Raw genomic sequence first — 23,919 nt, forward strand, 5'->3', positions numbered from 1 at the left:
AATTAGTGTTGGTTCTGGATCGTAGAATGGAATTGTGTGTGTGTGATTGGATTTTTAACGTAGCTTGAATAATTTTTCAGTCATATTGCTACGATGTCTGCAGTGTGGCAGTTTATAGTGATGTATAGCACTGGGGCATCATGCTGCAAACATGTAGTATGATGTTGCACCCAGTCACATTATCCTGACACCAGGCCGATCAGTCCTAACACTAACCTCTTAATGCTGAGCATCTAGCGAGGTAGCTGTTAATACCATTTTTGTAAGTCTTTGGTATGACTTGGCTGGGGTTTGAACCCATGACCTCCCGCTTCTGAGGCGGACGCTCTAACCACTAGGACACCGGAGTGGTCAGAATGGAATTGTAACAATTACAACGGAAGCAATTTGTTTATGCTTGTTGGGGCATTCCTCACTGATGGCTGTCAGTGACATCATCATGGGAATGTGTAACAGCCACATTTTGTAAGAACAAGGTGTAGTTGGTGAACAATACAGACACTTTTCTGCCATTTCCACTGGCATCATCTCATATGATGTTATTTAAAAAAACTTCCTACAACATACTCACAACATATAAAACCTATATGCAAATCTGATGAAAGCTGCTTGTGTTTCTGAAACACATATTCCATACTGGTGGCAAGAATGTCCAAATCTACATTACAAAAATGAAAACATTACCATCCATCTAGGAGTTGCAAATGTATGAAATCCTCTTGTTGGGTAGTTTTACTAACAGGCTTTACAGCAGGGCCTTCCATTAGATTTAAATGTGGCAGGTAAGTTGACAAAGTAGGGTGGGGGGTTGGGGGGACCTACCCCAATGGGGATAATTCATTTTTTTTTTAAAGTAGCATGGTGTAAAGTAAAAGTAGATGGGCTGATAAGGAATCCACTGAATTTACAGGCTAAAGGTTCAGACATTTGTTTTTAAGAGAAAAATGAAAGAAGGAAACAATACAACAGATATTTTAATATGACTTTAATGTTTATTTTCTAGATTTAATTAAGATTATGAATCAGAATCAGTCTCCAACTCCACTGTAAAGTTTATCTATTACTTCTTCTGCTCAGGCACCTGCAAATTAAAACAAAATTGTAATGCTTAAATAAAGTCATATCATCTCAGCACTAGTTACATATGCAGAAGTCATGTTAATCAGCATTATAAAAATGTATGAAATTTTCTTCACTGCACTTGTGCTTCCCTTACTATCGTTAAGCCATGATACAAGATAACTTTGCACTTACTTGTCATTTCTGGCAAGTGGATGGTGCAATCAATTTGCACAAAGATGAATTTATTTCATCCAAATATTTCATGTGAATAAAAATTCCAAATGGAGGCACTTGTCCGATCAGACAAGATATATGCATATTGTAGTTAGCTGGACTCTAGCTCTGATAGTCCTGGGCAATAGGATAAGCTGATTTTGTTATCAGTTTAGAAATGCATCCGCTTTGCAAATACTATGCTTTAAAAGACGAAACTGAATCCAATATTGATGAAATAAGAGTCATTTGGATTACCTTGTTTTTTATCATTCTGCGTTGGTTGGGTGCATATTTGAGGGTCTCTGATATGGTCTCTTCCATTCCATTTGCCTTTGCTTTGCCATTAGTTTTCAAGCAGGCTTCTGCATGAGTAATACAATGTTTTAAAATAAGTTTCACAACAAAGGATGCATTGCATTTTTCTAAATGCCAGCAATAATCAATGGAATATTTTTAAAACATGTACTTTGAAATGTGTCTCAAGTTACTTTACCAATTCATTTAAAAATCTCTGGCAAGTCACATGAAAAACACAATTTAAATCAAGCCATACTTACTTATCAAAGACTTTCTCATTCACATCCTTTACCTCACACAATAAATATCAGCAACACCAACATTAAATTCACACAATCAGTACAAAACCTAGGTGTTACTCTGGACAGTACTCTCACATTGCACCAACATGTCATGAACATATGCAAGGCTGCGTATCTTGAGCTGAGACGCATCAGCTCCATTCTCAGATATCTTTCAGTTGATGCCACTAAAACACTTGTGTGTTCATTACTGCTTTCAAGACTGGACTATGGTAACTCAATTCTGTCTGGTTCATCTTAATATCTACTGCAGAGACTTCAAAAAGTTCAAAACATAGCTGCTTGGATCATACTTAGAGTACCACAATCAGAGCACACCTCCCCGCTGCTCTGTACCCAACACTGGCTATCCATTCGATCCAGAATCAAACACAACATTAGTTCTCTGTGCTACGTTTCACTGACAGACTCTAGTCCAACATACCTATCCGACCTCACCTATGTGTACACACAAGCAAGATACTTACACTCCTCTTCCGACAATCATATACTCATTATTCTCACTATGAAAACAAAGTCACATGGACAGCATTCTTTTGCATACCAGGGCCCAGCAACATGGAATGAATTGCCCACTGAACTTAGACACAAAGACGCAGTGATCCCATTCAAGAGTGCTCTCAAAACTACTTATTCTGACTACAAAAACAAACTTAATGACTTAATAATGTTAACTACCTTAAATATTCTCAGCATGTTTTTTATGTTTTCTAATTTCATGGTGTTTGTTTTTGTAATCATATCATTGTGTATGTTTTTATGTTGTCTAATGTTGCAAAGCGCTTAGAGCTTCTAAAGATTAGGCGCTATACAAAGTCCTCATTATTATTATTATTATATTTAGCTTGGATGAATATTTTTTAAATCAGTGGCCATAACTAAAAAATGGGATTTTGTTTTATGATCATAAAAGTATGTTGGACACCATCCATGATGTACAATGCTGTCTGACATTTCTATGCACCTAAGGTTTCCATCTCAAATATTAAAGCAAAATGCATACAGAATTTGACAGATTGATGAAAATAAAAAAAAGCAATGCTTACCATTTGAAAAGAGGCAATTGTCACTAGAATATTCTATTCAAAATGATATTAATTTTGGACACAGGGGATACCACCCCCATGTTTTCCTGACTCGTGATATGTCGGCCTATTCTGTGCACAGCTTTAAAAGATGTAATGTTTATCCATCGAGCTATAGAAATGAAATACATTTACTGTAGACTGTTTCTGTCAGCAGTTAAGTTGAGTAATTAGGTCAGGTTTATAGCTAGTTTACAAAATTCAATGTAGAATGCCAATAAATGACAAGATGTATTTTTGCAAACTAAAGTGATCTTGAAAAAAGATTAGTAAAGTTTAACATTTTATAAAAAATAAGCTATTATGTGGAAAAGAAACAACAATGAAATAGGATGCAATGTGTTTACGTCTAGTTTTGGAAGGTACCGTCTCTAAGGTACCGTCATAATTGTACCGTAGTTTAATGGGTGGAAAGGCCATTGAAAGGTAAGGGCAGTGCGGAGACCATCGAGTATGTTCCAGAATAGCTGAATCTTTGTAGATACATAGATCCATTCATAACTTCAGTCCGCAAGCGAAACACTGTACTTCGTATCCCAATCCTGACTCGGGTCCGAAGTAGACAAATCTTGTTCTAGCTAAAACATACGAAGAAGGTAATCCTTCCCTATCCGTAGGCCATTTTTGAAACATGTCCAATCGACGGGCACAATCACAATAGTCAGGTAAGAAGACTGGAAAATGGTAGGGTTTGAACTTGGAGTTCTCACTGGATTTCTCACTCGATTCTTGCTGTGGCGAAGTCATCCTTCTGGTGGGTGGCTATCCTCTTACAACCAATGTTTTATACCGACATGTCCATACGGCAAAGTAAAGTGGGTGGGAAGCCGCACTCGCTTCTGCTACACGATTTGATAGACTTTTTCCAAGGGTCGACTGACGATGTGGTGTGTGGGTAAACGTACAATCTTGTTGGGTTGATAGGTGGTCACTATCTCTAGACTGCAAGGCTTCTTTCAATATGCCAAAGTTGACCACTCGACTGGTACGATAATTCAGAGTAAGTCCTTTCACTTTACACTTCGTGTGCACTTCTCCTTGTTTGGCCCAGTATTCGCAGCCGTAATTTTTGGGACCACCACTAACGAAACTTAGAATCTTGTCATCGGGGTGCTTGTCTGTCCAGGCTCCTAAACGGTCTCCTTCGATGTCAGGGTGCTGTTGACTCGGGTGATCGATATAAATGCAACTGTCCATGTCAAAGTACAAGACACGTTCCCCTAACAGTTCTAAAGCTTCGTACAATTTTAAGCGAGCATGAGCTGTCATGTAAGCTGCAATGATGACATTTCCAAAGGGGTCATCTTCTACAAAGTTCAGATCTTCTTCATAATTCACCAAGATCAAATCCTCACGAACGACGTCCACGTGTTTCATGAATTTGGCTTTGTCGTGAATCATCTGAAAGTAGCGGGAAGGTTCGGTCAAATACTCCGTCTTGGGTAAACACGGTCATTGTGCCATTTTACCCCACAAGCAATTTAACATCACTTTGGCAAACGATCGCCTGCCTTCGTTTTTCTCAATGTGATCTGAAGTAATGCCTTCTTGTGCCCAGAATTTCTCTCTGAATGTCTTTTGGTCTTCGGGAGTGTGACACCAGGACAGATAGCCACTGGCTTCTTGCTCAGTTTCAAAAAGGCATCCACGTAGTCTGCGAAAATGCCTTTCTGCGTGGGGTCACCCTTGTGGAATTATTGTGTCTTGGGAAAGTGGCAAATTTCGTACACTTCTAACAGTTGGTATCCCATGTTCAGAGCTTTGAACAATTCTACGCTGACCCATGTCCCCGTCAAGGCCCGTTCTTCCTGGGTGTGATGACAAGGTTGATCTTGGTTGCACGTTTCAGCACAAGTACGGCACAAAGGAAACATAAGTTTGCTTTGGCAATGGCGAGGTAAGACGGGATGGTATAGGTTCGTGGGAGGCAAAACTTTGCACTTGATCAAGCCTTCGTATTGTCGAATGTTTTTTAGGTCGATGTGTTCGGTGAACAATTGTGGGTGCCCTGCAGGAAAGCAACAATATTTGCACACGTAGGGATACAGTGAACACACGTCCAAGTATATGATTTCTTCTCCTTTCTCTTCGTCAGCTTGGTACAGCAAACAGGTGGCATTGGTCCTTCCTCCGTACAAACTATTACTTGGGTTCAGGGGGTCCATGAACTGGTAACTTTCCATGAGGCGTTTAAACTCGGGATCGGTGTTCAAACGGTGATTGTATTTGTGTTCCCACATTTCCACCACTTGGTATCCTTCCTGTTCTAACTTTAGGCGTGGCTGACAAATGGCCTGGTACAAGTCTTCCATGGTTCGTTTTAAGAACTGATTTTTAGTGCCGCGGTCAGGGTAACAGACGGGACATCCGTGAAATAAGCAACCGTTAAACTCGTACATGATCTTGGGGTTTTCTAAGTCCCAGCCATTGACCGAATGCATTCCGATGATCTTTCGCCCTGTCCGTTGCGGGCATGCTGAATCCATTTGTCTTCCTTGTCGCACAAGTAATGCAACCAGCATGGGGCTTTGACCGAGTATTGACGTTTGACATAGTTGGTCGTTTGAGGACTGATGACAGCCACAGTGTTTTCAAGCATGAATCGTTGTCGGTAGACTAAGGAACACGCTTTGGCAATGGTGCAAGCCTCTTTTAAATGATCAACCCCTCCGTGTTCCATGAACAGTTCTCGAAATTTTCCACAGCATCGCCGTAAAATGTCCATGTCGGAACGACGATACTTTAGCATTTCTTCCTGAAAGTCGAAAGGGTCGGAGGCGTGAGCCTGGTACCAAGCGTAGAAAGTTTCTCGTTCGGTACGCATGTTGTCAGGGTCGTAATAGTGAGCCTGAGGCAAATGGGGTAGAACGGCGTGTTGATTGGCTTCTGTATTGAAAAAGTGTGGAAAGTACCCTTTAGCCATTTCTGTCATTCCAAACATTTTAGGCATTCGACTCAAAGGCATGGCTAAGTAGCTCATCGAATCTTTAAACTGCACTTGTCCCACTTGCATGAAAATGATTTTGGCTCCGTTCAAAGTGATTTTAGGACGCTCGATGCCACGTTCCGTATAACATCTCAAAAGAAACTATCCATCATATCCGGAGAAATTGTGAGCCATCACCGTGGCATGACAATGACAATCTCCATAATAATGTTCGATGTCCTCTTGGCTCCACGTCTTGTCGATGGGGTCTAAGACCCATTGTGTGAAATCGGCTAGTGTGTTCGGTCCTTGAAAGATTTTTTCACGCCCTCCAGGAATCTTACTGCAGTGAGGGCAATAACTCAAGATAGGTTCTTGAATCACTTCTCGCACGCTCGATGAGCCACGCAGAAATTAGGAATGTGAATACTGATCTCTTGCATGCATTCGAAATCGAAAAAGATGAAATTGCCTTTCTTCTTCTTGTGACCATCCTCTTTCTCTGGTTGGGATTGGTATTTTTGTATGTAGCATTGGTGTTCCAAGTCCACAATGCAGTGACAAATGTGACATTTTTTCTTTCCTGAACATACGTGTGCCTTGGTACTGTTGATACATAGACCTTGTCCACACATTGGGCACAATCTCAGGAGTTGACAAGCACATTTCTTCTGTGAACCTTGCATCTTCAGATGTTGTTGGTAACAGGCAGGGCTGACAAATGTGCGCAGACAAGCAGGACAATGCACTGGTTCTTGCCCTTCGCTCAGACAGGGTTGAGAGGCCAAACATCCTGAGCATTTCGATCCACAATGTTTGTGTTGCTCTCGATTATTATAACCATCATAAGTCACATTTCTCACAGTAATATTTGTATCCCAGGAATCCAGTGATAGTGGTAATGGTATCGAAATGGTCATCGTGATGATAGAGGTGAATGTATTTTCCATCCTTAAAGTCTTTCCCTCGAAACAACAGAGACCCGCGCACTTCTTGAGGGTGCACTTTCAAGGTGTATCGTGGAGCTAGGGCATCTTGCAATTTTTGCATCTCAGGAATGCCACAGGATGTGTCTTTGGACAGGCATGCTTGTTGTAACAGAAGTTCTGCTTCATTTCGTTGTTTGGCTCGGTTCGATTTTCGAATGTTCTCCCAGGCTCTTTTCCATTCTACCGTGTCGTTCTTGTCGGCATAGGTTCATCCCACCACGATGGCTCGGGCTAAACACATGTGGTCTTGAAAATTGTTAATTTGGACAAGACTTGTTTTGGTAATGCGAAGGTTGTTGACCAATAAGGTCTTTCTGCATTGTCCGGTCCCTTGAGGAGGAGAGACGTGGGTCATGTCCAGTGTGGCTTTTCCATCGGTGATGTCAAACTGGTCATTAGATTGTTGCACGTGTTGAATCTTGTCCATGACTTTGGAAGTGGTCAATTCTGCAGGGCTGCTAAACTCGATCCAAACGGGATTTCAAGCCGTCATGTTGTATGGAAAGTCTCAAGCGATCATCTTCTTTGGGTTGACATTGTCGCTTGAGTGTGGTGAGCAAAGAATCCCACATGTCGGTGATGAACCCTTTTGCTTTCTCTAACAGTACTTCAGACTTGAAATCTTTAAACTTCACTGTGTATTTGTAAGCCGTAGTTCTAAATTTTCTAGAGGGACGCTTTTCCGTCTCTCGAATGTCATAGTACTTTTCAGGGTTGACTAAGGGTGGTAAACTTTGTTTAGAGGGTTTGGATTCTGGTTCACTCATGTCCTCTTCAAAATCACTGGCATGAATTTGTGCCAAGACTTCAGCCCTAGTACGAGGCGATAGATCACGTTTCTGCCTCTTACTTTCTTCTTCTTTCTTCTCAAATGAATTGGATCATTTCATCTCGATAGCAAAAAGTCAAATGACTAAAGTTTAAACACCATGGATTAATTTATAGTCATAGCAGACCAGCGTATATAAAGGGTATGTGTCTTGTCCTTTCACTATTCATTTCACTCTCAAACTGAGCACAACAATGGAAGAGACTACCAAGATTGAACGTTTCATCAGAGCTTTGCGAGGGGTCATTAGAAAATTCTCTTCAGACCAGCCGAGGGACTACTCTCCTTCCTTTCAAGATAAAAGTCAAGATACTTGCTATATCTGTCAGAAGAAAGGGCATTGGTCTTCAGAGTGTCCAGACCGTCAAAAAAGAAAAAAAAGGGGTTAGAAGAGACAAAAGTCAAGATACCTGTTATTATTGTCAAGAAAAAGGACATTGGTCACCAGACTGCCCAAAAAAGAAACAAGAGGAGTCAGAAGAAGAGAGGGATTCTTCAGAGGAAGAGGAAGAAGAAGAGGAAGAAAACAGACAGGTGAAGAAAAAGAAACAGGAGAAGAAAAGAAGGGAAGAAAGTGAGGAGGAAGAGGAGGAAAAGACTATGACGGTGAAGAAATTAAAAAAACAGAGAGTGAACAATGAGACAGAATAAGTCTATGAACTTTTTAAAGTGCTCTGTTGTGAATTGTGAATTGTAAATATTTATAAAAGAATAAATTAATTATAAAAGGTAAGTGTCTTTGGGTTTTGATTTTAAAATAAGAACCTACACTCACGCACACTCATACACAGACAGGTACTATTGGGTAAAATGTTTTTTTTTAGTTATTGGCAATTGAAAGCCTATCTCTTTTCGAGAGACGTGGATGGCCCTGAAAAGGGCCTTTTTTGGTGCAAGGGGTGAGTTTAAACAATCAACTTTAACTGTCTTAAGCCTTTGCCATGGCCAAGGCCTACTTCTGGACTGCGTACTGTTGATGATGATTTCGTTGAAATCACTAAGGATGGTGCAGTAGGCGTAGTCACAGGGTTGGAGTGTTTAGCTTGGGAAGGTCGTATTCTCTTCGGCCGTAATAAAGAAGTCTGATACATCTGTTTCAGACTTCTTAACTAAAATGTCTAACAGTACCGTGACCGTTTGATTTTGACACCCTTGTTTCTTTGCTGCTGCGTCTTCTTCTTCTTGTTTTTTTCTTACCTCTTCTTCTTGCTGCTGTTGCTGTAGGAGAAAAGCTTGTTCCGCTTCCTTTTGCTGTTGTATAAATTTCTCCAATTCTTCTTTCTGTCTCTGTCTAAAATTTTCCATGTGCGGTAATGAAGGAGAAGGTGACGAAGGTTCAGGAACAAATTCTTGCAAGGTAAAAAAATCCACAAAATCCCAATTCACCTCTTCTGAAAGTAAGTCTGGGTTCCCTTGGGTAGTCTCCACCATCAGTGCACCCAAACTGATCGTTTTCTGAGTTTCCGTCATGTTGAAAAACTGTCGCTTAGATTGACTACGCACAGGCGCTAGCGAATCTATATAGACTATGTGACGTCACAGACTGCTCTCTTCGGATTGGACGTGGGCTGACTGAATTTTGTAACGCGTGTTTGGATTGGTCAACAAACTCAATCCGTTTCAATCCTTCCTCCCCCTATAAATAAGTACAGTTCACTGCATTCCTTCACCTGTTACTCAGCACCCCAACATGTGGACCGATGTACAATCTTCAACGCTTGTGTCTTCGATGATGTTCCGGACGGACATATCAATGTATGTCCGATCCAACTGGACAGTTATCCACAGGACAGACACCAGCCTGTGGATGCGAAGAATCTTATGTGGAGCATCAAGGATGCCTCAAAAGAGTCTTAATCTATGGTCCTGCAGTCAGGCACAGCCTAAGGTCAAGAAGAAGATGTCACAGATGCCCTTTATGTTAAGGGTATATTAACATAAAACCAAAGGCCCTTTTCAGGGCCATTCCTATCTCTCGAAAAGATCTTGACTTTCAATTGCCTACCCCTTTTTTTATTTTTTTGTTTAAAAAAATAATAAAAAAATAGAGACCCCTCCCTGTTTCAATTTTCGCCTGTTCCATTTTCATAGACCCATCAGGTCGGGACCTTATTAAAATAGGGTCCCGACCCTGTTCCATTTCCCCTAGTCCCAAGACAGTCCCACGATTTATTCCCCATGTTCAATTTCCCTTGTCCCTAGAGTGAATAGTTTTTTTTCTTTCTCCCATGTTAAATTCCCCTTGTCCCTAGAATGGATATTTTTTTTTTTTCTCCCATGTTAAATTACATAGTCCCCAGAGTGGATATACCCTTTTTAACATGGAAGTTCCCTAGTCCCTAGACCGTCCCTATTCACTACTACCATTGTCATTACCAGCCTGAAACCAAATTTAATGCCATTTGTATAAATTCATTTCAAATAAATATTATGATATAGTTGAAGTGTAAAGTCAAGCAAGTATTCTGTTTGCAGATTTTACATTTTAGATATTATAGTAAAGTCATATTTTCTCTTGTTTAGTAAACTTTATTGCAACTGGTTCCAAAATAGTAAATCTTATTTAATGTTCATTCACCAGAATAGGTATTAATACAATCCCGAATTAACTGTATGGTACTAAAATATACCCTGATCTTGTGTGAGATTGTAATATACAGAACTATACCTCAAGACAACAATAATATATTGAATTTATATTGTATCAAGACTGTCATGGTTATGAACTCCAACTTTATTCAGGTTTTTTCATAATAAATGATCATCTTGTGCTATGGTTGAAAAGAAATCAAAGTTCAGTTTAACTCCATTCTCTCCACATTTGTAAGTTGTTAAGAGGCATACTCATCCTCAGTGTTATAGTAAAATGTAATCTTATTTGGATCAATCTTGGTGGTGTAATATATGAATGGAGAAAGAATATTATCATCCAGATTAAAATATGTTTTATTCAGACTCTACTAAAATTTTTAGTTGGATATGGGTTACGGAGCCTGATGTGTACGAACAAAGCAATGTGTACCATGACCTTTTTAATTTAACATTTTAAACTCCTGCAGAAGAAAGAGATTTTTTAGATCCATTAATCTGTATTAACAAAAACATTTCTTCAGTATGATTTTCAATTACTTAGTATTGACAAAACTCATATTTTAAAGTTGTTGTTTTTTTGTGTTTGGTTTGGCCTTTTATGGTAAACCAACACAAGTAAGTTATTTAGTGCCAAGGCACTTTAAGTATAGTGCCTTGCCCAAGGACACACCATGGTAGCTAACCCAGGTTGGTCTGATGGTAGAATTTGAACCTACCTTATTTCACAGGTCCAGAAAGCTAACCACTGAGCCACTACAGCTCCCCATCTTATAGTGGAATGCTGGTATACTTTATGATCAAGAAGGATGGGTTGGGGTATGCATGTTGCATCTGAAAAAAGTGATGGAATTTTTGTTTACATAATATTTTAGTCATACAATATGAATCATTTTCTATAGATTTAAGATGTATCAGATCAAGTTAAGAAAAATCATATATTCTGTTTCCTGGGAATGTACTAAAATTCACTGTTATTGTTTGATTTTTTGGTAGTAAGCTTACTTGGTATTTTTTTCTTTTTAACTTGAATACCTAATTTGTTAACATCCTATTCTAAATCTTCAGAGTTCTGTCTATTAAGTGACAACTGTTGATACATGTAGGGAAGTTTTTGTTTATATCTTTTGATTTTTGTGATTCTGGAAGTTGCAGTATTTGTTGTTGTATTATAACCATTTCAGTAATTTAATGAATGCAGAGTATACTGCTCTATAAATGAAATTTAAGTGAAAATAATGTAAAAGTATGTTTCACTGCAAATATAAATTGTTTAAAATAATATATCATTTATCATATGACTATTCAATTGTGGTAACTAGTATTCCATCCAATATCTATATATTAAAATATGTCTTTTCATACAGCTGGTGATCATTTAGATACAAGTCCAATTGAACATAATCAAATTATCAGTGCAGGTGTTTTTATTAGTAGTAGTATTGCAAGTATAAGTGTTAGTATTAAGATTTCATATACAGGTATGATAAGTGTATCATAATGTTTAAATGATGCTCCTTGTTACAACATAAAATATGTTCATTGAAACAAATGGTTCACTGGTAAATTGGCAGCAAAGGTCTTCACTGAATTATGCTGCATAAACTATTTTACAATAAAACATATATGATGCATCTCAATTATGATGAATGTGAGGAGGAGGATTAATAATAATGCAATTTAAGTTATCTTCATAACATAAGTTCTAGCAGATGTGTAATTTTTATGTGGTTCATCATCAGTTTGAAACTGGTCTGTGATTTCTGGATCTGGACATACCTGGTCCCCTGCTGTTGTGCTGCTATGGTCTTTACAGTTCATTAGGATATCAGTTACACTTGGTTTACATTTAGAACCCCATGGGATGGAATGCCCAGTTTGAAACTGAGAGAATGGTTAATTATCCATAATATAACTCCTGCAGTTATTATTAGGTTTGATATCAAGGTCTTTCTTTAAAAGCTTTTCAACTCAGGTTCTGTTCTACCATACAGATAAATAAAGTCAAATTCAAGGCTTTCAGATTTGTCCAGTTTGTTTCATGTGTTGCGGCAGACAGACTGTATATTGCCACTGTACCATATAAATATCAGTGCTTAGTCTGCTCTCAGTTGCTGTGGTTTGATTAGTTACAAGTGTCATCACATGTGACTAATTATTGACCAATGTAATGAAACTTGTATAATTAGAAGGCTGTATTTAAAAACTCTAAAGATCTTAAAAAGAAAATTGGATCGGGGTAAGTAAAACCTTTTACTTTGACCATTTGGCTAGAAAATAATTTTCAATAAGTTTAAATTGGATAATAGTAATATAATAATTAATTACACAAATCAGAATAAAAGCTATTTGCATATCCCCTTACAGCTGTTGCTTTTTCATAGTACTAAGTAGAATAAAGTATAGTTAAGACAGATAACTTTAAGCTAGAATTAAACTCAAATAAATTGCAAGAAATCAAAACAAACCCAGGATTAAAACTAAAGAAATATCCCGTCATATATACCTTACATCAAATAAAGAAACTCAAGATGGATAACAACAAAATTAATGTCACATCATCAAATAGTTATCTCAGCTGCCTGGTCAACCTAAAGGCAGATAAACTAAGGCAAACTTACTCCGAAGCAGTCTCATCCCCCCTAAGAGAAAAACGACAGATACAGTTCTTAACGCCAATTTTCAACTCGACCCCAACTGACTCGATGAGTAGACTCTACCTGTCACCAAGCGTAAACGAGAATGTGGACAATCTACCGAGTAACCGCAAAACTACATCCGACATGAGTACCCAAACTGAGGAACAATACTCAACAAGCACAAAAACAACCCAGACCACGCTGGTTAAAAACACTAGCAGCCAGGGGACTCAAACTGAGAACCTACTAGATGAAACAGAACGCCCTCACCCTACCACAAATAAAGCAGTCACACACGACTCAACAAAAGGTAAGAATAATAGGAAAACCAAATCCCAAATACCAGTTAGAAAGAATAAGGAACACACTAACTGTCAGAATACAAGACCCAGCAAGCCGGTTATGGACAACGAAACAAAGTCAGCTAAAGAGACAAACACCAGGGGAAAAAAGACCAGTCTGCAAAATATCCAAAACAAGAAACACCCCGCTGAACTGACTCTCTTCGTCAAGAAGTAAATTCCAAAATAACGAAGTTAGCCTTTAAAACCATAGCATGGCAATTGAACAAACATCACCAAGGAGAATTCACGCTTAAAAGCACTAGAGACGACTTGCTGATAATCAAATGCACCACTGAACAACAGATTGCCAAATATATGGAAATTGAAAGAATAGACCAAATAAATGTTCAGGTCACTAGACACAACAGAACAAAACAACACATAGACCCAAACCCCCCAAAAACACACAACAAAGGAGTCATATACGTATCAACTCAAAATAAAACCAATGAAATAGTAGACTACATAAGGAGTAAAGGAGAGGAAGTAGAGAAAGCAATCCGCCTAAAAACAAGAAGGGGAAAGGATAGCACTGCAGTGGTACTCTTTTTTAAGGGCGCCACCCCAGAAACTATCAAAATAGCCGAAAAACTCGAGGCTAAAAAAATTTTTGCTTTCAAAAACAAACCACGGTTCTGTGGCAACTGCAAAAATTGGGGGCATTACTCTAAGAGTTGCGGAAACCTATTCCGGTGCAATCAATGTGGTCTTCACCACCCAGACCGGAAAACATGTAGCGCCACCAATCAGCACTGCGCTAACTGTAGTGGTAACCACAAACCAAACCACGCAGAATGCCCCAGGGCTCTTAGAGAAGCCCTAATAGTCGAATATATGATCTCCCATGGGGTAAACTATAAGCAGGCCAAAACAAAAATCAGGATACCAAAAACAAAATAAATAGGTAGCACCCTCACTGGTAGGAAACACGCATAAAACGAAAACAACAGTAAATTAAACAAACTATTAAGACTTTTTGCACTAGAGATGGATTCCAGAGCAGAAATCAAAATATGGCAATGGAATGCACGCGGCCTTAGGGCCCACGCTGACCAACTAAATAACAAAATACTTGAACAGGAAAGAAAACCAGATGTTATATGCATACAGGAAACCCACCTAAATGATACCTCACGTATCCCAAACATCATAGGCTACAACACCAAATACCTAAAGCATCGATCCCCCACAGCAAGAGGAGGGGGGTTAGCAACCTTTGTTAGAGATGGAATTACATCAGAAATGCATAAATTAACAGATAGTAGACCGCCCAATGACTTCGAAATACAGATAGTCAAAATAACCGCTCAAACTAAGCAGGTACTAATCGTTAACCTCTATGAAACAAATGAGCAGCGCAATTTAAGTGCAGACGAAACAATCAAAATGATTAAAGACTGTGGAGAATGGGTGGTAATATGCAGGGACTTCAATGCGCACAATGAACTATGGGGGAGTCAAAAGACGGACATTAAAGGAAAAATTGTAGAAAAATGGGCACAAAAATGCAACTTAGTTTTTCTAAACAACGGAATGCACACCCGGATAGATGACAGAACAGGCCACACATCAGCAATAGACCTATCTCTATGCACACCAAGATTAACAGGCATTTCTGATTGGCAAGTTGATGAAAGCGACCCTATGGGAAGTGACCATTACCTTATAAATATAGAAATACAAATTAGAATACCTCAAAATAAAGCGTCCTTCACACCAAGATGGAAATACGAACAGGCCAACTGGATTAGGTTCAAACAGATAGGTGACTCAATTGACCCAGAAACCATATATCACCGGGACATTGACACCTTTAATGACAAATTAATAGAAACCATTAACACAATGGCCCAAGAAACAATTCCTAAAACTAAAGGAGTAGCACCCAAACCCACGGTGCCCTGGTGGAATAATGAATGTAAAATAGCAATTAAAGAGAAAAAAAGAGCTCTAAACAAATTCAAAAGAACTAAAAATAATAGGGACTTTAACTACTACAAGGAAAAGGAAAAAACTGCCAAACAAACTATTATGATAGCTAAACAAAACTCATGGAGAGAATTCTGCTCAAAACTAGATATTAACACAAAATCGAAGGAGGTGTGGCAAAGAATTAAAAAAATGAGAGGCAAAACTAAATCAATAACCCCCAACATACCTGGACAAAACAACAAACATAAGGCAGAATTATTCGCAAACTATTTCGCCAACATGTGTAGCAATACCAACTTAGAGGATAAGTTTAAAAATCATAAAAGGCAATTTGAGGAAAGCAACTCTGACAACATAAAGGAAGCAGGAAATAATGACGGCCCACTAAACCTTCCGTTTACAGAAGCCGAATGGAGAAAGGCCCTCGCCGGCAAAAAGACCACATCCCCCGGGGAGGATACTTTGGGGTATGAAATGTACAAGAACCTACCCAAAAAACTTGTCACAATTGCACTTAACCTCATTAATAAAATATGGGAAACCGGTACCATACCTATAAGATGGAAAAAGGCAGTAGTGGTCCCGATTCTTAAGCCTGGAAAACCCTCAAGCGATATAAAATCATACAGGCCCATATCACTAACAGACAATATATGTAAAATAATGGAAACTATGGTAAACAACAGGCTGAAATACCATTTAGAAAGCAAAGGACTACTAGCTAATACACAGAGCGGGTTTCGCAACTACCGAAGCACAATAGACCAACTCATGAGACTAGAAACCGCTGTCAAATTAGCATCTAGAGAAAAATTTTAAAAATCCAGATATGTTACAGCCATCTTCTTAGACATGGAAAAAGCATATGATCTAATGTGGACTAAGGGACTGATAAGTAAACTTAAACCATACGGAATAACTGGCAATATATACAAATTTATTGCTAACTTCCTAACCGATAGAAAGATACAAGTCAGACTAGGACAAGACTACTCCGAACGATACAAACTGGAAAATGGCACGCCACAATGAAGCGTAATCAGCCCAACTTTATTTAATATAATGATAAACGACCTGGAAACAGCGGTAAAACCCAACCACCTTGACTTATCCCAATTCGCCGATGACAGCGCCGTATGGAAAACTGGCAACCCAGCCAGCAGAGAAACGACCAAGCACTTACAAAAAGGACTAAACGATATAGGAAATTGGACAGATAAATGGGGATTTAAATTGTCACCTCTAAAAACAGTAGGCATAGTTTTCAATCCGGGAGGTGGCCACCCCCCACCCACTCCAAACTTAACCCTAAAGGGGGTACCCATCAAATTCGAAAAACAAGCGACACTCCTAGGTATGGTATTCGACCACGAACTCACGTGGGCAGCTCATATCCAAGAACTCGTAACGAAGTGCAAACGAGACATCAACCTCCACAGAAACCTCAGAGGGGTGAATTGGGGGGTTGATCAAAAAACACTCGTTACCCTATATAGAGCACTTATAAGAGCAAAATTGGACTACGGTTGCCAGGTATATGGAGCGGCGAGCGCCACGTTACTAAAGAAACTAGACACAGTCCAATCAAAAGCGCTAAGGGTATGCACCGGCGTCCTAAATGGTACCCCCACACAAGATATCCTAATAATAGTAGGAGAACCCCCGCTAGACCTAAGGCGGAAGGAATTGATGCTGCGATACTCGACTCGAATATCAATACACCAACCCAACCACCTCACGCTACAAGCCCTCTTAGCATGCGACAAACCATTCGATACAAAAGGAAAAAATAAAAAAATACCTAGTGGGAAAATAATTATAGAATTAAAAAGGAAATTTCAAATCGCAAATATCAACCCAGAAAAAATAAGGTATTACCCAGACCCCCCGTGGACCTGTCCCACACCACAAATAGATCTTAGCTTACGTAAACTAGGACAAAAACAAAATGACCCGATAGGACTAAGAGCATCAATACTAACGTACATTGACAACAAATACGAGACATACACGCAAATCTTCGCAGATGGATCAAAAACCAAAAATCCAAATAAAACTGCAGCAGGGATAGTGATCCCAAAATTAGATGTCGCCGTTGGAAAAAGACTCCCAGACCAATGCGCTATATACACGGTAGAATTCATGGCAATACTAATGGCATTAACATACGTCAAAACATACCCCACAACTAAGGCAGTCATTCTAAGCGACTCTTACAGTGTACTACAATCGTTAGCAACAGACCAATCCAAGAGCAGACCTAATATGATTAATCATGCAAGATCGATACTTAAAGAGATTGAAAAAAACAACAAACACGTTGAATTCGTATGGATACCCTCTCACATCCATAATCCCAGGCAATGACAAAGCAGATGCAGAAGCAAAAAACGCCACAAACGAACCAAAAGCCCAAAATATAGCATACAGCGTCACTGAAATCAATAACATGGGACAAGATCAATGACATGTGGCAAGAGCTATGGGAAAAATCGGATGCAAACAGTCTAATAAACACGATGATGAAAAAAGTAAGTAGAAAAGTCGAAAGTCCGACCTTCAAAAATCCATACGATATAACAATAATAAATAGAATAAGAACAGGTAAAACACTATTGGCAGGATGCGCAGGGAAACACATAAAAAGGGGACCAACCGAAAACTGCCCCTACTGCCCAACTCCAGAAACAATCGCACACTTAATAAATATATGCCCCAAATACAACCAGGAAAGGGCCGAACTAAAATCTCAACAGGAACAAATAGGAGAACGGTGGACATACCCGGAGTTACTTGTGGCAAAAAACAATAACATAGGAATGACCTATAATAACATCATGACATTCATTAACAAAATAGGCAAAAGGGGACAAATCTAAACCGAATGAAGGGTTGGGTATAAAGAGAGACCATGTAAAGAAATTAAAACCAATAAACCTAAAAGATCGAACCAAAAAAGAAAAAAACCAATCAAAATATTAAAAATCACTGTTTGGGAATTGTGACGGCCAGCTCGGGCTAGTGGGTTCACAGACTGACACCGCTGCTCATAACCCGAACAATAAAAACCAGATAAGGACGAATATTACAAAATCACTGTTTTGGAATTATAATGGCATGCTAGGCCCCGTAGGTTCAAAAAAAAAAAAAAAAAAAAGAAAAAAAGGAAAAAAAAAAAAAAAAAAAAAAAAAACAAAACAAAAATATTAAAAAGTAAATCAAAGACCAGTCAAAATATTACAAATCACTGTTTGGGAATTGTGACGGCCGGCTCGGTATCGTGGGTTCACAGACTGGCACAGCCGATCATAACCCGAACAATAAAAACCAGATAAGGACAAAATATTACAAAATCACTGTTTCGGAATTATAACGGCATGCTAGGTCCCGTAGGATCAAAAAAAAATAAAAAAAATATAAAAAAATAAAAATAAAAAAAATATACATTAAAATAAATCACAAATAGCTAAGCTAAACAAAAATAACAGGTAAATAGCCAAGTGGTCAAAGCGAAGGGAAACAAAGGCAATCAAACCACCTCCCTCGAAGAAAACATCTCACGGCGAACATGGCAGTATCAAAAGGACGAGAAGATCAAAATAGAAACGGACACGGGATAAGGCAGAAAGAGCTGAAATAAAGAAGAGCAGGAAAAGGCACAGGATGAAGTTAAACGTCCTAAGGCAGTAAAAGAAGAAAGAACAGGACACTTGCAGACCTTGGGGAATGAAGGCAGAAACAATGAAAAGAGTATGCCTCAAATAATCAAACCACCCCCACCCCCCAGTATGAAAAGAATTGCCTTCCCAAAATCAAACAAAAGAAATAAGGCCACCCCCCCCCCACATCTACTTATAAGTGTGAATGAGAAAGTGAGCGTGAATGTGTGTTGTCGGGATATGTGGGGAAAAGCAGAAAAACGAACAAAAATGTCTATAGCCATCACACAAATATAGCATACACACTCCCTACCCACCTTTTTTTTCTTTTCTTTTCTTTTTTTTTTTCTTTTTTACAAACAAATTTTACCACATAGGGCTTTCATTCTGACCCACGAAAGCCCTCTTTTGACCAACAACTTACTGGCCCTGAAACACACTGATTGGTTTAAAGCCACACGTACGAAATACTTAACCAAATTGAGATCTCCAAAACAAAATAAAGGGCTACTAAAAGCCTACTAGATGTGAAAAAATTTTCGGAAAAATCAAGTACGCAAAGTACACAAAATTTAATAGACCTTACAAAAGATAGGAAAATTCACAACTCAGGAATATCTGAAGCGTATGTGACAATCACATGTTTGGCAAGATAGTACAGGAATAGCCCAATAAATATAGGGAACTGGGCATTGATTGCAACGAAAATTTCATAATACTGCTGCTGGTGTGCTTCGGTTACTGCCTGAAATGAGAGAGGAAGGAGATGCAGGTTGCAGAAACAGACCACCAACGGAGTACAACGATGGAGAAGGTTGCAGCGATGAGAGCCTGGGCGGGACCTTTTGGGGCACCTGGGCTTCGGCTTGCTTGCTTGGGGGCATTGTATAAGTTAATCGCTAAATTCAAAAAGTACACAAACGTGTACAAACTAAACAGTCGCACATACCGAAAGGTGCACGTGACTTTAATCCAATGAATGAATGAAATGTGTGCTAGAGGGTAGGGTTAGCAGTTATACTCCCAATTATGTTTGTGATGAGCAAAAGCAGCTGCACAAATTTGAGCTTTTAGTTTGGTTCTGGTAGGGTCAAAGGATGCAGGTACATTTTACATTCATTTTTTACTAGAAATAGCTATTTTCAATATTTTTCTGTGACAAGGCAACTAAAAGAATCAGTATGTGCCTTATGCATGAATAAAGTTCACTAGTACTATAACAAATTAGCATACTTTTCATCACCCCTCTACCATCAAGATTTTTTTATATTTACCTCTGTAGCAGACACAAATAAAAGTCGGCAGCTCATTTGCAGACTAAGTTACGCATATGATCTCCAATGCTCATCTAACTGTGACAGGCAGTCACCAACAAGCCAACCTATTTCCATGCCTAACTCAAAGTAAATCTGAACCACATTATAGATTTAGCTTATGTGTAAATTTATAAATGCTAGGCTTGTGATAATTAGGTTCATGCCTTCTACCTTAAAAATTAGAGGGATGTCAAAATACGAAACTATCCAGTGAGACCTATGATGTTAATTTTAATCCCTATGGGATTTGTGACGTAAAAAACCCAAATGCTTTATGTATTAAAAGGTAACTAATGGGGGCAGGATCTGCAGTGAATCAATGGTTAGTATGCTAGACTCCTGATAAAAATGTTTGTGTTAAAATCCTGTTATCAAGTCAACCAGGTTACCTACTGCAATGTACCCTTGCCTTACTCCAATTCCCTCAGTACTCAGTAAACAACTAGTGTTGCTGTACATAACAAAACCAGTCCATATTGATTTTACATATTTTACTAAATCCTGACAAAAATAATTCTCTAAATAAAGAATGATTAATATGTGATGGTCTCACATGTAATCAAACTCTTCCAAGCTTTTAATGATATGAACCGATTTATCAATGTTTATCAAATTTGCATGAAAAACTATTTCTTATTTGTCATCAAATATGTTCAATGTTTTGATCATATAAGCATTTCTGCTACATTAGATCAAAATAATCTTTTTGTCAGAAATAGAGCCCTTATAGTATTTGCAAGGTCAACCAATCAGATGCAGAATTTGAGTTTAATATGAATGAATATTTTTTTTACAAAATTGCTCTTTTGCTATATCTTGATGAGATAAATCTATTCACCAAGTCTGATGAAATTAATGAGAAATAGTTTTAAGAGCAGTAGCAAGAATGGCTAGTGAGATGTAGAACCACCACATTATATGCATAGATTTTGCTTATAGCCTCAGACATACAAGCAAATAATTAAACAAGTCAGATCTAAATTGGATCATAAACACTGTTGTGCAAATCATAAGAAACTCTGCCAATCAGATGCAAGGTCACTTCACTACCATACCTTTATCACACTCATAATAAGCATCATTGTGAAACTTGACTCTATAAGCCCAATGGCCAAGCATGATCAAACTTGAATCAGCAGTAGTGGTTATAACCTCATGTATTTGTATGCATCTTCACTTCTTCAATCTAGATCTCATTTATATAAGCATGTATTCTACGTTTAGTAAAAACTGCACTACATGTATAAATATTGCATGCGGTGGTAACATACTCAGATGAAAGATCACCTTATTATTATTAATGGTTAACACTCATCAAACTTCAAGGACAACTTAATGATTTTAGCCTATATTGTGGAAGTATGGCTTTTAGGCTGGTTAAAAAACTCAACTAATCTTATACATGATCACATGTATATACTTGGATTTTGCTCATTATTAGATTTATCCAAGATGTTGATTTAAGCCCAAAACCAAGTTTTATATAAACAAATTGATCAGAACTATGGACTCCAAAGTAGCTAATTTCTTACTGTTGAAAGACAGAAGGGGATGTGAAATAAATAACACACTCTGGACCATTACATAAACCCACTTAGCCTTTTGACCAGTTGAGATAAAATATCAACAATAATGTTAAATAAGATTGATAAATTATGTTTTCTCACATTACCTCTAGCCCTTTTCAACATGGATGGTATTTTTCTTCCACATATGTCAGCTCTTAATTAGTGGCCCTTTCCCATCATGAATGTTGTAGGTGAAACTCTCAGAATTAGGCTTTTTAATTTATATCTGTAGAAGAAAAAAACTATTGGTCTGCATATATCAATGTCACCATTTCTGTATTAGATTAAAATACCATGTGTGTGTGTGTGTGTGTGTGTGTGTGTGTGTGTTAATTTTAGAATTTAAGCAAACTTGTCTCCATGTGTTTATTTTAAAACTGATGATGATAACACATAACAGGTTCAATGGATAAAATGTTATTTCTTACTTCTTACAACTGCTCATTATATCTGAATTTACATTCAATGTTTGTTTTAATTAACATATTTGGGATATTGGGCAAATTATTTATTTTGTAGTTTATCATTATATCATTTACCAGTCTTTTATCATTCAAATATGTAATATAGTACCATTATACTGACTTCATATTCTATATGATATCCCAGCAATACATATTAAGCAGATAAGTGCAAATAAAAATGTTCAGAATGTAAAATTTACTCCAAGCTCAAAGAAGATCAGCAAAAGATAATATCCAACAAATTACCAAACAAAAAGCGAAGTTAACGCAGTTACCTTTATTATGACGTCTCCAACACCAACGGTACTGTACAGCTACGTCTTCTGAGTTTTACCGTCATCTTGTCTTTCAAACCAGAATTAATTTCTTGAGCTCTTACAAAATGAAGAAACTTTTAAATACTATAATTTAAGCAGCTTCTTTACATGCCATCAGATAAATTATGGCACAGTGTTATGTCTGTCAGCAAAACGCAACTTCACATTTGGACGGCGCGCTGTGTGGGCATCGCCGACACAGCAACTGACATGAATTCTCTATTAGCAGACAATGATTCGGAATAAATCCTTCGCAAATCTAACATTCTCGATTTTTCATAGTTCCACTTTTCATTGTTGCATCTGTTTGATTGTACAATTGCTAATGATGTTCAATGAATCAACTTCAATTCATCTGCTGTCTGAAATCCCGGTTCAGTTGGTATTTTCTTCCGCGCATGATGCCGTGTAAATAAAGATACGGTCGACATTCAAAGTGGTTTAGGTTAATTTATTATTTTTCTTTATTAAGGTCATTTGCAGAAAGTGTTTCGCTAGGGTGAGAAAAAAAAATATAACAAAAAGAAAACTTTCTTTTCCAACGCTAATACTGTATATATTTCAATTTGTGATTGATGCTATAAATAAAAAAAAAATGATAATAAAGCATTTTAGCCCGTGGCTTCGGCACGGCACTCGTTTTTGTGGGTTTTTTAAAATGTTGTTAGTGTTGTTTTGGGGTTGTTTTTTGTGTGTGTACCACACTAAAAAACATACCAGGTATTAGGCCTAACGTAGGAAAAGAAATTATCCTCTATTTATTACTATTCTTACTGTCAAATGACGCAAAAGTGATCAAATTGCTATTAAGATTTTGTTTTGTATAACACTTACCGCTCGTTTTCCTCGAGATAAAGCAGCCACTTCAAAATGATTATAAAATCTGTGACAGATGAAAAACGTGGTTTAAATAATTCGTAATCGCCTGCCTTAAAATACTGTAGGAATTTGCTAATGTATTTCATGGCCCTCGTTTGAATAGATACCAACGATCATGTATATCGACCAAATTTTGTATATTCCTGCCCACAATCATGTATTTTGTATTAAACCGTATATTACACGAGCGCTCTGTGGCAAACTCGGGGGGGGGGGTCTCTATTATACCCAGAGGCGTAGCTATGATATTTTGCGCCCGGGGACGAACTATAAAATTGGCGCCCCAGCCCCCTCCCCGTTTAATCACATTTTTGAATATTACCCTTGTTTACTTATTATAATGTAACGTTGTAAGCCTCATTTTGGCGCCCCTGTACCTTGGCGCCCGGGGACATATGTACTCCCCTTCCCCCCCCCCCCCCTACGCCTCTGATTATACCTGCTGTATCAGTTGAGAAATATATTGAACAGATCAGGCCCCAATACTCTCGCTCTGAAAAACATTA

The 23,919-nt window shown here is 38.2% G+C and overlaps 1 long non-coding RNA gene across 1 annotated transcript; it reads right to left on the reverse strand.

Moving 5' to 3' along the window:
• Positions 1-795: 795 nt before the first annotated feature.
• Positions 796-23,499, reverse strand: LOC149801138 (uncharacterized). Its single transcript, XR_016420442.1, has 5 exons — positions 22,493-23,499; positions 21,858-21,979; positions 11,015-11,129; positions 1,534-1,640; positions 796-1,081 (listed from the first exon to the last, which is right to left on the reverse strand). It is a non-coding gene; the product is annotated as an uncharacterized LOC149801138 (long non-coding RNA).
• Between the last annotated feature and the right edge of the window lie 420 nt (positions 23,500-23,919).

This window comes from Sinohyriopsis cumingii, chromosome 4 (genome assembly GCF_028554795.1).
Source record: "Sinohyriopsis cumingii isolate HCF-2022 chromosome 4, ASM2855479v2, whole genome shotgun sequence".
NCBI lineage: Eukaryota > Metazoa > Mollusca > Bivalvia > Unionida > Unionidae > Sinohyriopsis > Sinohyriopsis cumingii.